We start from the raw sequence: 15,018 nt of genomic DNA on the forward strand, positions 1-15,018 counted from the left end.
AGCGGAGAAAGAGAACACACAGCAGGCCCTCTTCCGCCTGCACACTCCCCATTCATGCTCTGTCTGGTTCTTTTGTAGGGAATCTGCTTCCCTAGATGGAGGTCAGGAGCCTTGCATAAATTCTCAGGACAGTGAAGGCAGAGTGAAAGGTTCTCAGCATCATTCAGGAGGTACTGTGGCTGGGTTTACACTCTCTGGAGAGATATTTTTTTTTTGCCTTCACTGGGGCTGCTCCAGAGCTTCCGGTTTCATTTCCATCCAGTGCTTGGAAGCATGACTAGAGCACCAATCTGCCCTTATTTTAGACCAGGCCTGACTTGGTGAGGACAACAGCTTTTCGAAAAAGGTAGACAAAGTTAGGATTGCTTTCTTTTTTTGTCTGCTGCGGTAGATGGAGGGTCCTGGGTGCCATCTGAGCTTGGAGGTTTTCTTGCAGACGTTGCACGACATCATCAGTGCTAGAAGAGAAGGGGGTTTGTGGAGAGGAGGAGGAGGAGGAGGAGGAAGACTGTGGGGTCCTTGGTGCTCTCTGAGCTGGGTGGTTTTCTTGCAGACGTTTCTTGACCCAACTAGGTGACATCATCAGTGCTAGAAGAGAGTGGGGTTTCTGGAGAGGAGGAGGAGGAGGAGGACTGTGGGGTCCTTGGTGCTCTCTGAGCTTGGCTGTTTGCTTAAAGAATTTTATTACCCAACAAGGTAACATCATCAGTGCTAGAAGAGAGAGGAAGAAGAGGAGGAGGAGGAGGAGGAGGAGGAATGTGGGGTCTTTGGTGCTCTCCAAGCTTGGTGGTTTTCTTGCAGACGTTTCTTGACCCAACTAGGTGACATCATCAGTGCTAGAGGAGAGTGGAGTTTGTGGAGAGGAGGAGGAGGAGGAAGAGAAGGAGGAGGACTGTGGGGTCCTTGGTGCTCTCTGAGCTTGGCTGTTTTCTTGCACACATTTCATGACCCAACTATTTAACATCATCAATGCTAGAAGGGGCTTGCTGTTTGCAGAACAAATATATAGAGAGAGGAAATCCCATTCCCAAGAAAACAACCAAGCTCAGAGAGCACCCAGGAGCTAAGTCCTCCTCCTCCTCCTCCTCCTCCTCCTCCTCCTCCTCCTCCTCCTCCTCCTCCTCCTAAATCTGTGCATTGGCAAAATTTCCAGAAAGGTCATGCTGCTTCGATCAGCATGCTTACTCTGCAGATGCATTACGACATCCTAGGAACTTGGGAAGAATTCGATGCACACAAAGGCCAACACAGCTAAAGAACTGGCAGCTGTGTTTTCACATTACTGTGTACCGTGATGATGATAATAATAAAAAAATGTATCTTTCCTGCCATCTAATGGTTGTCCAGCTGCATAGTCAAAAAGTCCTTTTTTAGTACTCCCAAGATCAGCATTATCAACCAAGCCAAATCTACACAATGGGGTCTTGATCACAATCGCATAATCAGATGCCTCACTGTCAATTTGGCCAGGCGTCATTTGAAATAGGAAGAAGCAACTTGGCCTAAAACGTCTCTTTTCTGCTCGGAAATGGAGTCAAAGAAGCAAAACGTCAATTGGGAGAGCGGAGGTTCGTTCACCGAGCTTGTGGCTTGCTTTCCAGGCGAGGTAACCTCTTCATAGTCTACCGTGTTACTAACTTCACAACTGCAGTGATTCACTTAACAAGACAGGTTGTAAAGTGGGGCAGAATTCATATAATAACTGTCTTGCTTAGCAATGGAAATCCTGGGCTGTAGACTATACACTATAGACTAACTATATGAAGAAAATCGGGCATAGGAGTATCTATATCTATCTATCTATCTATCTATCTATCTATCTATCTATCTATCTATCTATCTATCTATCTTTTTTCTATCTATCTGTCTCTGTGTATTTATCTCTCTATTTATCTATATCTATCTCTTTCTCTCTCTCATGTATATACACACACACACACACACACACAGAGTGCATTTTTGTAAAAGAAAAAGGTGCCGGAACTCACACATGTCATACAACCCGCCTTGCCTACCCTACAAGGTTCCATCCAAAAAAAGGTGCCGGAACTCCGTTCTGAGCGTTCTATGAGAAAAAAAGCCCTGTATATATGTTTGTATGTGGATCTTTGGTCATTCGGGTTTTTCCCCGCGTAGAATTGAAGGTGTAGGAGCAACGTTTCGACGGAATCCCATCTGTCATCCGTCATGTGTGTATATATATATATATATATATATATATATATATATATATATATATATATATATATATATATATTTCATTTCATTTCATTTTATTAAATTTATATGCCGCCCTTCTCCCTGAGGACTCAGGGTGGCTCACAACAATAAAAATTAAAAAACATAGAGTAAAAAATTTAAAAGAGAATTAAACAATAAATACAAAATTTACAAAACAATTTAACCCAGTAAAAGCCTTGTTAAAAATTGTAGTCAGTCCAGGCCCACTTGTTGGAACAAACACGTCTTCAGGTCATGGCAGAAGAGAGAGAGAGAAAGAGATAGATAGAGAGAGAGAGAGAGAGATACACAGAGACATACATACATACATACATACATATATGTCTCTCTTTATCCATCTCTCTTTCTCTCTCTCTCTCTCTCTCTATCTACATACACACATACATACATATGCACACACACACACACACACACACACACACACACTTGACTTGCTGCACCCAAATCCAGTTAAAGATCCAAATAAAATTAGTGCAACACTCTCAATCTAGCTTTATTTCTAAGAGAGAGTCGAATTCCCGTAGACTGACATGACGAGAGATAAAGTGACAATTTCTGGAGGAGAAATATATAAATAAAATGTGCTATGAGATCCCCATTGAATGCGTACCAAATGCCACGTGTGTCGTCCAGTCATTTCTTCTCTCCAGCTCCATCATCTGGGTACCAAAGTGTCCAGCCTCAGAGACTGCCGCAACAAAATGCCAAAAATATTCAACTGCAAAGGCTGTTCTGCGATCTTCATTCTACAACATAAATTGACCGATCTGGGTCAAGGCATTACTATATGTATATGTATACGTAGGGCTTTTTTTCCTCATAGAACGCTCAGAACGGAGTTCCGGCACCTTTTTTGGATGGAACCTTGTAGGGTAGGCAAGGCGGGTTGTATGACGTGTGTGAGTTCCGGCACCTTTTTCTTTTACAAAAAAAGCACTGTGTATACGTATACGTATATGTACATGATGTATAATTATATGTGCAAAAAAAGAACAACTAAGATGATTAAGGGCCTGGAGACGAAAACATGTGAAGAACGGTTGCAGGAATTGGGTATGGACAGTCTAGAGAAAAGAAGGACTAAAAAAAAAAAATCTAACAATTCTCTTCCAGAATGGCCTTTTTAAGACTTTAAAACATCCAAGTCCGGCACAAAAGTTTCCAATTCCTGTGCTTTGTCTCCATCTAGTGCTCGTGACCTGAATATGCCTTTCAGGAATCTTTTGTATAGCTCTCTCTTAATGGGCTAATAAAGGTAAAGGTTCCCCCGCACATGCGTGCTAGTCGTTCCGACTCTAGGGGGCGGTGCTGATCTCCGTTTCAAAGCCGAAGAGCCAGCGCTTGTCCGAGGACGTCTCCGTGGTCATGTGGCCGGCATGACTAGACGCCAAAGGCGCACGGAACGCTGTTACCTTCCCACCGTAGTGGTCCCTATTTTTCTACTTGCATTTTTATGTGCTTTCGAACTGCTAGGCTGGCAGAAGCTGGGACGAGTAACAGGCGCTCACTCTGTTACGCGGCACTCGGGATTTGACCCACCAAACTGCCGACCTTCTGATCGACAAGCTCAGCGTCCTATGCCACTGAGCCACCGCGTCCCTTTAATGGGCTAATACTAAGTTTAAAAAAATAATAACCCAATTATTGCACTGGTTTTTAATTAGCGTATTAGTTTTTGTAAGTACGTACTACTGGCATTTGAACACATGAAATTTATGTGTGGGTTTACTTATTTATTTTTTTTGCCTAACCAAGGAGCAGGAAATCCTTCTTTAAAAAGAGGCCTGCCCTTCCGATTCTTTTTCCCCCAAATTAATATACTTCTTTAAAATCTTCTTAATGAGTTTACTATTGCTTTTACTACTTGTGTTGATGAAGATTAAAAGCTTTGAAGCTGAGTGTTTTTTTTTCCCCAGTTTCTTCATTCTCTTCTCAGTGGTGAGGATTAGAGACGGTAAATAATTAAATGGAAAGAAGGGAGGGAGGGAGAAAGGAATTGCTTGTGAACTACCCAAAGACGGCTAGAAAAATCCTCCATCAATTTTTCTTTCCAACTGAAGGGTGTTGAATGTGCTGTTGACTGAAGGGACATAACGTTCCACCAGCACATGCTTCAAAATGTTTCTTGGCTGCAAAAATTGCGCCTCGGAGGTGTAGGGATCTGAACAAAGATGCAAACTTGACTTTCTAAACGTGTTCGCTTTTTTTGTAGCTTTAATTGGGCTCTTACGCTGTTTTAACATTTGATTGGGAGCCACTCAGAGTGGTTGGTGAGAAGATGGGCGGCTTTATAAATGTTTTAAATAAATAGGTGACGAGAATAAACAATGTATAAATCACGAAACAATGTCTTCTTCTTCTTCTTCTTCTTCTTCGCCTCCTCCTCCTCTTCATCTTCTCCTCCTCCTCCTCCTCCTCCTCCTCCTCCTCCTCCTTCTTCTTCTTCTTCTTCTTCTTCTTCTTCTCCTTCTCCTTCTTCTTCTCCTTCTCCTTCTCCTCCTCCTTTTTCTCCTCCTTGTCCCACTTTTCTTCGTCCTCTTCCTCCTCCTCCTCTTCTTCTTCATCTTCTTCTTCTTCTTCTTCTTCTTCTTCTTCTTCTTCTTCTTCTTCTTCTTCTTCTTCTTCTTCTCCTCCTCCTCCTCCTCATTTTCTCCTCCTTGTCCCACTTTTCTTCGTCCTCTTCCTCCTCCTCCTCTTCTCCTCCTACCTCTTTTCTCCTCCTCCTCCCCCACTTCTCTTCATCCTCCTCCCCTTCCTCCTCCTTTTCTCCTCCTCCTTGTCCCTTCTCTTCCTCCTCCTCCTCCTCTTCTGCCAGAGACTCTTAAAAAAAAGCCATTCCATTAAGTGTCAATCTTCTTAGCACTTTTTTCTTCTTTATAGCCCAAAGAACAATACAGAACTTTGAATAATAAGTGAAGGCATGCACGGGAGATTAATGACTTGGATTAGGAACTGAATACCAATTTGAGATGATTAGATATAGGAGGTCTAAGTCAATGTTAAGCCATGCAATTTGAATTTTCCCATGCCATTAGCTTTACAAAAGCTATCAGGGACCTCTGGGGGGGGGGGAGTGAGGAGGCATCCTCTGAAAAGCTCTACTCACCCAAACACACAATCCTAAAATGTCTTTTAATTCCTGATCTTCAGGATACTTCAAATGGGCAGCCTGCCATCTGCAATTTTGCCGGACGGTCCAGATATTTTGAAGTTTGAATTTCAGCGTTTTTTTTTAAGCAGACTCATACAGATGGTCCTCAATTTATAACCAAATTTGAGCCTGGCAATGAGTCATAAGTCAAGGTCTCCCTGTATTTTATCTGTCAGGTTTCTTTGCTCGGCTTCCTGCTTTCCTGTAAAAGTGAGAGATCAGGGTTGCAAAACTGCACATGACCACCAGGTAGCAGCAAAGAGACATTTCAGTGTCTCTCTCCTGCCATCCTGTGGTCACTGAAATGTTTGCACCCCAGTAATCCTTGGAGGGAGCAACAATATATGTATACATATAAACCTTATTTGGCTCTCCTGCATGGTGGGGAATCTCAGATCCTCTCTTTTTCCTCCCCCCCAGTCACTAATAATTACTGAAATATTTTTCTCCTATGCCAAGGGTCTTCAAACATGGCCCTTTTATGACTTGCGGACTTCAACTCCCAGAATTCCTCAGCCTGGCACGCATGGAAATTCTGGGAGTTGAAGTCCACCAGTCATGAAAGGGCCACGTTTGAAGACCCTTGGTCTGGATCCAAGCCCACAGTTTCATCAAAATGGCCAACTCAGGAATTCTGGGAGATGAAGTCCACCAGTCATAAAAGGGCCAAGTTTGAAGACCTCTGGTCTGGATCCAAGCCCACAGTTTCATCAAAATGGCCGACTGAGGAATTTTGGGAGTTGAAGTTCACCAGTCATAAAAGGGCCAAGTTTGAAGACCCCAGGTCTGGATCCAAGCCCGCAGTTTCATCAAAATGGCCGACTGAGGAATTTTGGGAGTTGAAGTTCACCAGTCATAAAAGGGCCAAGTTTGAAGACCCCTGGTCTGGATCCAAGCCTGCAGTTTCATCAAAATGGCCGACTGAGAGATTCTGGGAGATGAAGTCCACAAGTCATGAAAGGGCCAAGTTTGAAGACCCCTGGTCTGAGGGTTAGACTTGAAACCAAACTGAGAAAAGGCCAGCTACACATATAAAATTTTGCACAAAAACGTGAGGTTTTGATTGCTTTAAATGCCCCGAAAACCACTCGTGTGAAGGTGTAAAACTGTCCCATGGAGGAAATATCCTGATGATATTAATGTTACCCAGGATGGAGATAGAATACCCTTGCATTGTTATCTCAAGCCATCCAAACAAGGAACATTTGTACGACACAAATCTGTATCCATTTATCACCGTGGATAAAAAATGCAGTTGGGTTTCTCATATGTAGAAACCAGACATGGGGATTTTATTTATCTATTTATTTATTTTTTTGCAGGTGGAAGAGTTACAAATTATCTTGGAAGGAAAGACATTTTCATAGCCGAAATAGATCAAGTGAGCTGCAGACTCTGATTTAGTGACATCAACAACCGACTGTGCTTCCCAAATACACACTCGGATTACCCGCACAAATGGTCAGAAGCTTTATGTAAAATGCCAAATAAATTCAGGGCAAGTTATACGCTTCTTATTTTCAGTGGGAAGAGAGTGTTGAAGTGTAGACTTGTTCAAATGTTTTTACACGTTGCCGTTTTTGGAATTTCTAACGTGGCTGTTTTAACTTTTGATGGGGAGCCATCCAGAGTTGGTTAGAAGATCTTTAAAATGAAGGAAGGAAGGAAGGAAGGAAGGAAGGAAGGAAGGAAGGAAGGAGCAAAAAAGAAAGGAAAAAGTAAGGAAGGAAGGAAGGAGGGAAGGAGAAAAAAATAAAAAGAAAGGAAAAAAGAAGGAAGGAAGGAAGGAAGGAAGGAAGGAAGGAAGGAAGGAAAGAAAAAGGAAGGAAGAAAGGAAGGAAGAAAGGAAGAAAAGAAGAAAGAAAGAAAGAAAGAAAGAAAGAAAGAAAGAAGGAGGGAGAGAAGGAAGGAAAAATAGGAAAGAAAGAAAGAAAGAAAGAAAGAAAGAAAGAAAGAAAGAAAGAAAGAAAGAAAGAAAGGAGAGAGAGGGGAAGGAGGGAAAGACAGAGGGAGGCAGGCAGGAGGTAGGGAAGAAGGAGGGAAAAAGAAGGAAGGGAAAGGAAGAAAAGAAGGGAGGGAGGAAGATAAAAGAAAAAAGGAAAGAAGGAAAGAACAAAGAAAGGGAGGAAGGAATTAAGGGTAGAAGAGAGGGAGGGTGGCAGGAAACAAGGAGGAAGAAAGGAAGATGGGAAAGGAAGGAAAGAAGGAAAGAAGGGAGGAAAGAAGGAAGAGAGGCAGCAGGAAGCAGGGATGAAGGAGGGAGAAAGAAGGAAGGAAAGACGGGAGACAGGAAGGAAAGTAAGGTAAAAGAAAAAATAAAGGAAAGAAGGAAAGAAGATAAAGATGGAAGGAGCAAGGGGAAGGAAGGAAGGAAGGAAGGAAGGAAGGAAGGAAGGAAGGAAGGAAGGAAGGAAGGAAAAGAAAGAAAGAAAGAAAGAAAGAAAGAAAGAAAGGAAGGAAGGAAGGAAGGAAGGAAGGAAGGAAGAAGAAAGGAAGGAAGGAAGGAAGGAAGGAAGGAAGGAAGGAAGGAAGGAAGGAAGGATCCAGAAAAATCTAGTCCCAGCCATATCTATGTGGCATAGCCTTCCTAATCTGATTCACCTTCTCCAAAAATAGTAAATGCAGCTTCACTCCTTCAGCAATGCCCTCGACGTGATGTCCCGTTGCCTGGAGGCGGTCCGGGTCTGGATGGGGAGGAACAGGCTGTTCGTGCTGGCATCCCGGGAAATTCCGATTATTCCATCATTGGCCATGGGGGGTGAGCTATTACCCCCCGTAGATAGGGCCCGCAACTTGGGGGTCCTTCTAGACTCACAGCTCTCTTTGGAAGAGCATATTGGAGCTGTGACTAGGGGGGCCTTTGCCCAGGTTCGCCTGGTGCGCCAGTTGCGGCCCTATCTAGACCGGGATGCCTTGCGCACAGTCACTCATGCGCTCGTGACCTCTCGTCTAGACTACTGTAATGCTCTCTACATGGGGCTGCCCTTGAGGTCCACCCGGAGACTCCAACTTGTGCAGAATGCAGCCGCGCGAGTTGTCTTGGGAGCTTCCCGATACTCCCATGTTACACCTTTGCTCCGCGAGCTGCATTGGCTACCGGTTGCTCTCCGGGTGAGGTTCAAGGTGTTAGTTATGACTTACAAAGCCCTTCATGGCATGGGTCCGGATTACCTACGGCAACACCTGCGGCCGGCGTCAACTTCCCTCCGTCCAGTGCGCTCCCACAGAGAGGGCCTCCTCAGGGTGCCGCCGATCAAAGAATGCCGATTGGTGACCCCCAGGGGGAGAGCGTTCTCTGTGGGCGTGCCAGACCTTTGGAACCACTTACCGGTTGAGCTCCGGATGGCCCCCGACCTTCGCTCCTTCCGGCGCGATCTCAAAACATTCTTTTTTGAACAAGCTGGCCTGGTCTGACGGGATGGGGTTGGGTTTTTAAAACTAGTTTTAATTTTAATATGGATTGATTTTATGGGCATGATGTTTAATGGTTTTTTAATTTTTGTATTCGATTTTTACTGTGTATTGCCCTGTTCACCGCCCTGAGTCCTTCGGGAGAAGGGCGGTATAGAAATCAAATTATTAAATTAAATTAAATTAAATTAAAAGTTTTCCTTCTCCCGCCCGAGGCATGCTTAAAATTTCCCACAACTTACCTTCATTAAGGTGCTCTTCACAGATTTCCTTCTTGTACGTTTATAAGCAAAGCAAATATCTGAACAGCAATTCATGTCCACCATCCTTTTTTCTTTCAAGTTCAACGTTCAGTCATACCGCAGGAGCAATGTCTCATCGGCTGGGAAAAATCAGAGGGTGTAACAACGCATTTGTGGACACGCAGCGTAAGCATTGCCACAATTGTCTATTACAGTGCGATTTAGCATTTCGCAGTACTACTACTACTACTAATAATAATTAAAATAAAATAAAATGCAGGCAGAGCTGAGGATTCATTATCTCTTCCCTTAACGTTGAGGGGTGTTTAGCAATTAAGATGCTGTAACCCGCACGGAAATATTTATTTATTCCACCAGGCCAGGGGTCAGCAACCTGAAACAGTGAAAGAGCCACTCGGAACCGGTTTCCTCACAAAAGGAAAAACTGGGAGCCGCAAAAAATGTGTGCACATGCGCGTACATGCGCGCATGCGCAGAACAGGGTTTGACTGAAGAGTGGAGCCAAGGCGAGATATCCACCTACCCTGCATATTTGAATTGATTGGTTGAACTTTTTAAGTCCCACTTTTTTTGGGGGGGACTGCACATGGCAGAGGACTGGGAGCCACAGGAGACGGCTGAAAGAGCCGCATGCGGCTCCGGAGCCGCGGGTTGCAGACCTCTGCACCAGGCAAACTCTGTTTGGCGATAAATTTGACCACCTCAGAAGTCATTAATTGTTTCTTTGTTGAAGAAGAACATTTGCTTCGTGGGTTACACAACACTCGTCTTGTAGAACACTAGTATTTGATTTCATCATACAAAGCAGCAGGCCAGGGCTTTGTAACAAATTCCTCTTTATCATTTTAGTGCTTCCCAGAATCGCCCTGTGGTTCAGATGGGCGGCAAATAAATTTAATAAATGAATACATACATACAAGGGCAATTCGGAAATAAACCTCCGTTTGGTTATCAATGATGGACACTCCCAGATATAGAACTTTTATTATACACCTTGGAAAACTACAAGCATGACCTTACTTTTCTACATAATCGCCATTCAAATTGAGGCCCTTGTTGTAACATCTTACAAGGTTTGAAATTCGTTAGTCGTCACGCGGCGCCAAATCTGGGCTATGGGGTGTCTGTGTGTGTGTGTGTGTGCGTGTGATCAAAAACATCCCGACGGGACTGCTTCAAAAGTTCTTGGGTGCGGCTAGCGGTGTGCGGGCGAGCGTTGTTATCATGAACCCACAAATGGGAAGATGCCAAAGGAGTACGGCTAGTGAAGTTCACGGTTCGACCTTCAGTTCAGACGTTTACTGTGAAACATTACGAAAACTCAAACCAGCCCTCCATAAACAAGTGTCGGGGCATGCTGACTTCCGGTGTGGTGTCGGTTGACAACAATGCTCGCCCGCACACCGCTAGACGCACCAAAGAACGATTGAAGCGGTTCCGTTGCGATGTTTTTGATCACAGACACACACACACACACACACACACACACACACACACAAACATAGCCTAGATTTGGTGCCGAGCGACGCCTACTAAGGAATTTCAAACCTTGTAAGACGTTATGACCAGGGCCTCAATTTGAATGGCGATTCCTAGATAACTTTTATTGGCCTTTTTTTTTCCCCTGCGGGCACAACGGCACACATTAAAAATGAAATTTGGTTGCCTGCTCTCGAAGTGCACACATACATAACACACATTTAAAACATGCTGTATACAACCTATGTATAGACCAGGGGCAGGCAACCTCGGCTCTTTTATGACTCATGGACTTTAACTCCCAGAATTCCTGAGCCAGCTAAGCTGGCTCAGGAATTCTGGGAGTTGAAGTCCATGAGTCATAAAAGAGCCGAGGTTGCCTACCCCTGGTATAGACCTACACCCTTACATATAAGTAACATACTAATATTAATCACCATCCACCTTGAATACATAATAGAAGAAGGAAGCTTGAGAGTTCGCAAGGTTAATGCTGTATAGAATGAAACTATGGCTGAATCTGGATGTTCTGCTTCGGATACCACAGAGCCCCAATCCCCCCAGAAGGGAACAAGGAAAACAGGTTGTGAAGAGGATGTGTAGTGTCCCAGATAATCTTACGGACCCTGCTCAAGCAACGCTTATGTGCCATGTCCTGGATGGAAGGGAGGGAATGGCCAATGATCTTTTCAGCCATCCTCTATGTCAAAAAGTAATGTCACGTTCTGGTTTTCTAATGTATAATAAAAGTTCAGTATCTGTGTCTGTCACTGATAACCAAACGGAGGTTTATTTCCGAATTGCCCTCACACACACATACATACATACAAGAATTTAGTTCTTACGTAGCAATGAAATGTTCAAGGAAACACGCAGCCCTCCAGCATGTCTGTGTTAACCTGCAAAATCTTTATTAATGCAATTGTTTAGGCATTATTCACACTCACTCACTCCCCACTGTCATACTAGCATTGGTCTTCTATGAACTGGCCAAATTTATAAGGTTGTTGGGACACAAGGGCACCTGTCATGGTTCCGACAGATGAAACTCTTCAAAAGAACCTTGAGGCATTGTTTACCTTAAAGGATCTTTTATTTGAGGAGCAGAATATCGGCATTTACATAATCAAAGCCAAAACCTGAATTCCACTCCCCTGGGCACATAGTATCAAAGCACAATTCCCTCCTCCAATTTACAGTCATAAATCACATTCCCCAATTAGCTTAAAGCTTCTTCTCCAGCTCTCCAGCCCAATTCTTTATCAGCTCTGGGCTCAGTAGCCTTGATTCTCACGCTAAGTTTAGTGTTGTTATATCTAGCTGGACTCTCATTCACATTCTGCCCCCCCCCCGGCTCCCAGCATCATTTAACTCTAAAAACAAAAGGGGAAAAATGGCTACATTTCCATCTGTTCTCAAGGCAAAAACATCCAACGTTAGCAGTGTTGACAGCACCCCAATCGGATGTACAGTTGGGTCTCTGAACGGAAAGGTTCCTTAAACTTTCCCTTTTCTTCTCTTGCCAGCCAGCCTCCAAGCCAAGCTGTTTTCCACACTTTCTAAGGTTTTTATGGATTATGTGATTTCTGCGTGGCAGTTCTGACCTTTGCTAGCTCTCCTTCCAGACCTTGTCTGAGCTATAAACCAGGGGTCCCCAAACCCTGGTCTGTGGACCCACACCGGTCCGCAGCATGTCAGCAAGCAGGCTGCACACAAACAAGCAAAGCTCCATCCTTGGGATGCAGGCAGTGTTCGAAACCACACCCCCTCCGGTCTGTGGGAAAATCCTTTCTCCATGACACCGGTCCCTGGTGCCCAAAAGGTTGGGGACCTCTGCTGTAAACTGTCCATTATAGTCCATATCACCAGTAGCTGAAGGACAACTGTACATCAAAACAGAAAGGTTTGTGAACGAGAAAATAGCAGGAAACCCCAGGATTGTAAGATTGTTAAGTTAGACTATGAAATCTGTCTGTCTGTCTATTTATCTCCATCCATCCATCATCTATCTACGCATACATCATCTATCTATATATATCTATTCTTCCGTCATCTATCCATCCATAAATCCAACCACCTACTATATCATCTCTATCAATATGTATATCTATACATATCTATACATTAAGAAAACCAAGATCATGGCATCCGGCCCTCTCAATTCCTGGCAAATAGATGGGGAAGAAATGGAGGTAGTGACAGATTTTATTTTCCTGGGCTCCAAGATCACTGCAGATGGGGACTGTAGCCTAGAAATTAAAAGACACTTGCTCCTAGGGAGGAAAGCCATGACAAATCTAGACAACACACTAAAAAGCAGAGAATCACCCTGCCAACAAAAGCACGTATAGTCAAGGCTATGGTCTTCCCAGTTGCAATGTATGGCACTGAAAGTTGGACCGTAAGAAAGGCTGAGCGCCAAAAAATTGAGGCCTTTGAACTATGGTGCTGGAGAAGACTTCGACTGCAAGGCGATCAAACCGGTCAGTCCTAGAGGAGATCAACTCTGACTGCTCTTTAGAAGGCCAGATCCTGAAGCTAAAACTCAAATACTTTGGCCACCTAATGAGAAGGAAGGACTCACAGGAGAAGAGCCTAATGATGGGAAAGATTGAGGGCAAGAGAAGAATGGGACGACAGAGAATGAGGTGGCTGGATGGAGTCACTGAAGCAGGAGGCGTGAGCTTAAATGGACTCCAGAAGATGGTGGAGGACAGGAAGGCCTAGAAGAACGTTGTCCATGGGGTCGTGATGTGTCGGACACAACTTCGCAACTAACAACAACAAGAATACATATCTTCTATTCATCTATCTGTGTGTGTGTCTATCCATCCATCCATCCATTGGTCATCTATTCATCCATCCACTCACTATATCATCTCTCTCTCTTTTATCTAACTAAACTATCTGTATCCATTTCTATATCTATACATATCTTCTATTTATCTGTCTGTCCGTCCATCTGTCCATCATCTATCCATCTATCAGTCATCTATTCAGCCATCCATCCAACCGTCATATCATCTCTATGTGTATACACACACACACACATGTATATGCATGTACATATATGTGTATATACATACATACATATGAATGTATATATACACATACATATATATACATATGTGTATGTGTGCATGTATAATGTACATGTATATATATATATATATATATAAGGTAAAGGTAAAGGTTCCCCCGCACATGCGTGCTAGTCGTTTCCGACTCTAGGGGCCGGTGCTCATCTCCGTTTCAAAGCCGAAGAGCCAGTGCTTGTCCGAGGACGTCTCCGTGGTCATGTGGCCGGCATGACTAGACGCCAAAGGCGCAGGGAACGCTGTTACCTTCCCACCGGAGTGGTCCCTATTTTTCTACTTGCATTTTTTTTTTTACATGCTTTCGAACTGCTAGGTTGGCAGAAGCTGGGACGAGTAACAGGCGCTTACTCTGTTACGCGGCACTCGGGATTCGACCCGCCAAACTGCTGACCTTCCGATCGACAAGCTCAGCGTCCTAACCCACTGAGCCACCGCGTCCCATATATATATATATATATATATATATATATATATATATATGTGTGTGTGTGTGTGTGTGTGTGTGTGTGTGTAAATTACTAACAAAGAATTTAAAGGGAAACTGAGATGCATGAAGACTAAAGAGTCAGAAATGCATCTCAGTTTCCCTTTAAATTCTTTGTTAGTAATTTACACAAATATATGAACTGTCCGGTGTGACTACAGCCTGTTCGATGGCCTTCAAGATAGGCTGAAAACAGGAAATAAAGATTTCCCCCATGTTTGGGGCCTAGCAAGGTAATCTAAATAGTTAACATTTGACAATATATATATATATATATATATATATATATATATATATATATATATATATATATATATATATATATATATATATATATATATATATATATATATATATATATATACACATATACATATACATACATAGATAAACATACAGATATCCCTAAACTGTTCTGTTCCATTTCATTTTTTTGGCACTTTAACTTTCTCTTTTATCCCTTTTTCTCTCCCCCCCCCTTACTTAATTTTAGATTGTATTCATTTCCTCTCGTTTCTTAAACTTTCAATAAAATAATATTTATTTTTAAAAAGATAAGGAAAAAAAAGGCCACTGCTTTAGAGGGCAGGGTGCAAAGTTTCATAACCAACTTAAGGGGAAAAAAAATAAAATAAAAACCTGCTGGAAACCAAGGAAAACAAACTCCCCCCCCCCCGCAGCCCACCTCAGTATTAAGCTGAATTTGTTTGTCCAGCTTCTTTCCCTGTAAGGAGGAAAAAAAACAACAAAGGCACCGGGCGCAGCCATCTTCGCCTATTTCTTATGGGCGCGGCCATCTTTCCCCGCCCCCTTCCTTCCGTACAACGCCGCCCGCCATCTTAGCGTAGGGCAAAAGAAAGCCGCCCGGAACGCTGCCCTTTCTCGAAGGTT

General features: G+C 43.4%; 1 long non-coding RNA gene across 1 annotated transcript; it reads right to left on the bottom strand.

Moving 5' to 3' along the window:
• Positions 1–3,956: 3,956 nt before the first annotated feature.
• Positions 3,957–14,924, bottom strand: LOC308663132. The gene is made up of 3 exons (XR_014025294.1): positions 14,813–14,924; positions 9,046–9,185; positions 3,957–5,594 (listed from the first exon to the last, which is right to left on the bottom strand). It is a non-coding gene; the product is annotated as an uncharacterized lncRNA (long non-coding RNA).
• Positions 14,925–15,018: the final 94 nt, after the last annotated feature.

This window comes from Vipera berus (genome assembly GCF_964194415.1).
Source record: "Vipera berus genome assembly, chromosome: 2".
In the NCBI taxonomy this organism is placed as follows: domain Eukaryota; kingdom Metazoa; phylum Chordata; class Lepidosauria; order Squamata; family Viperidae; genus Vipera; species Vipera berus.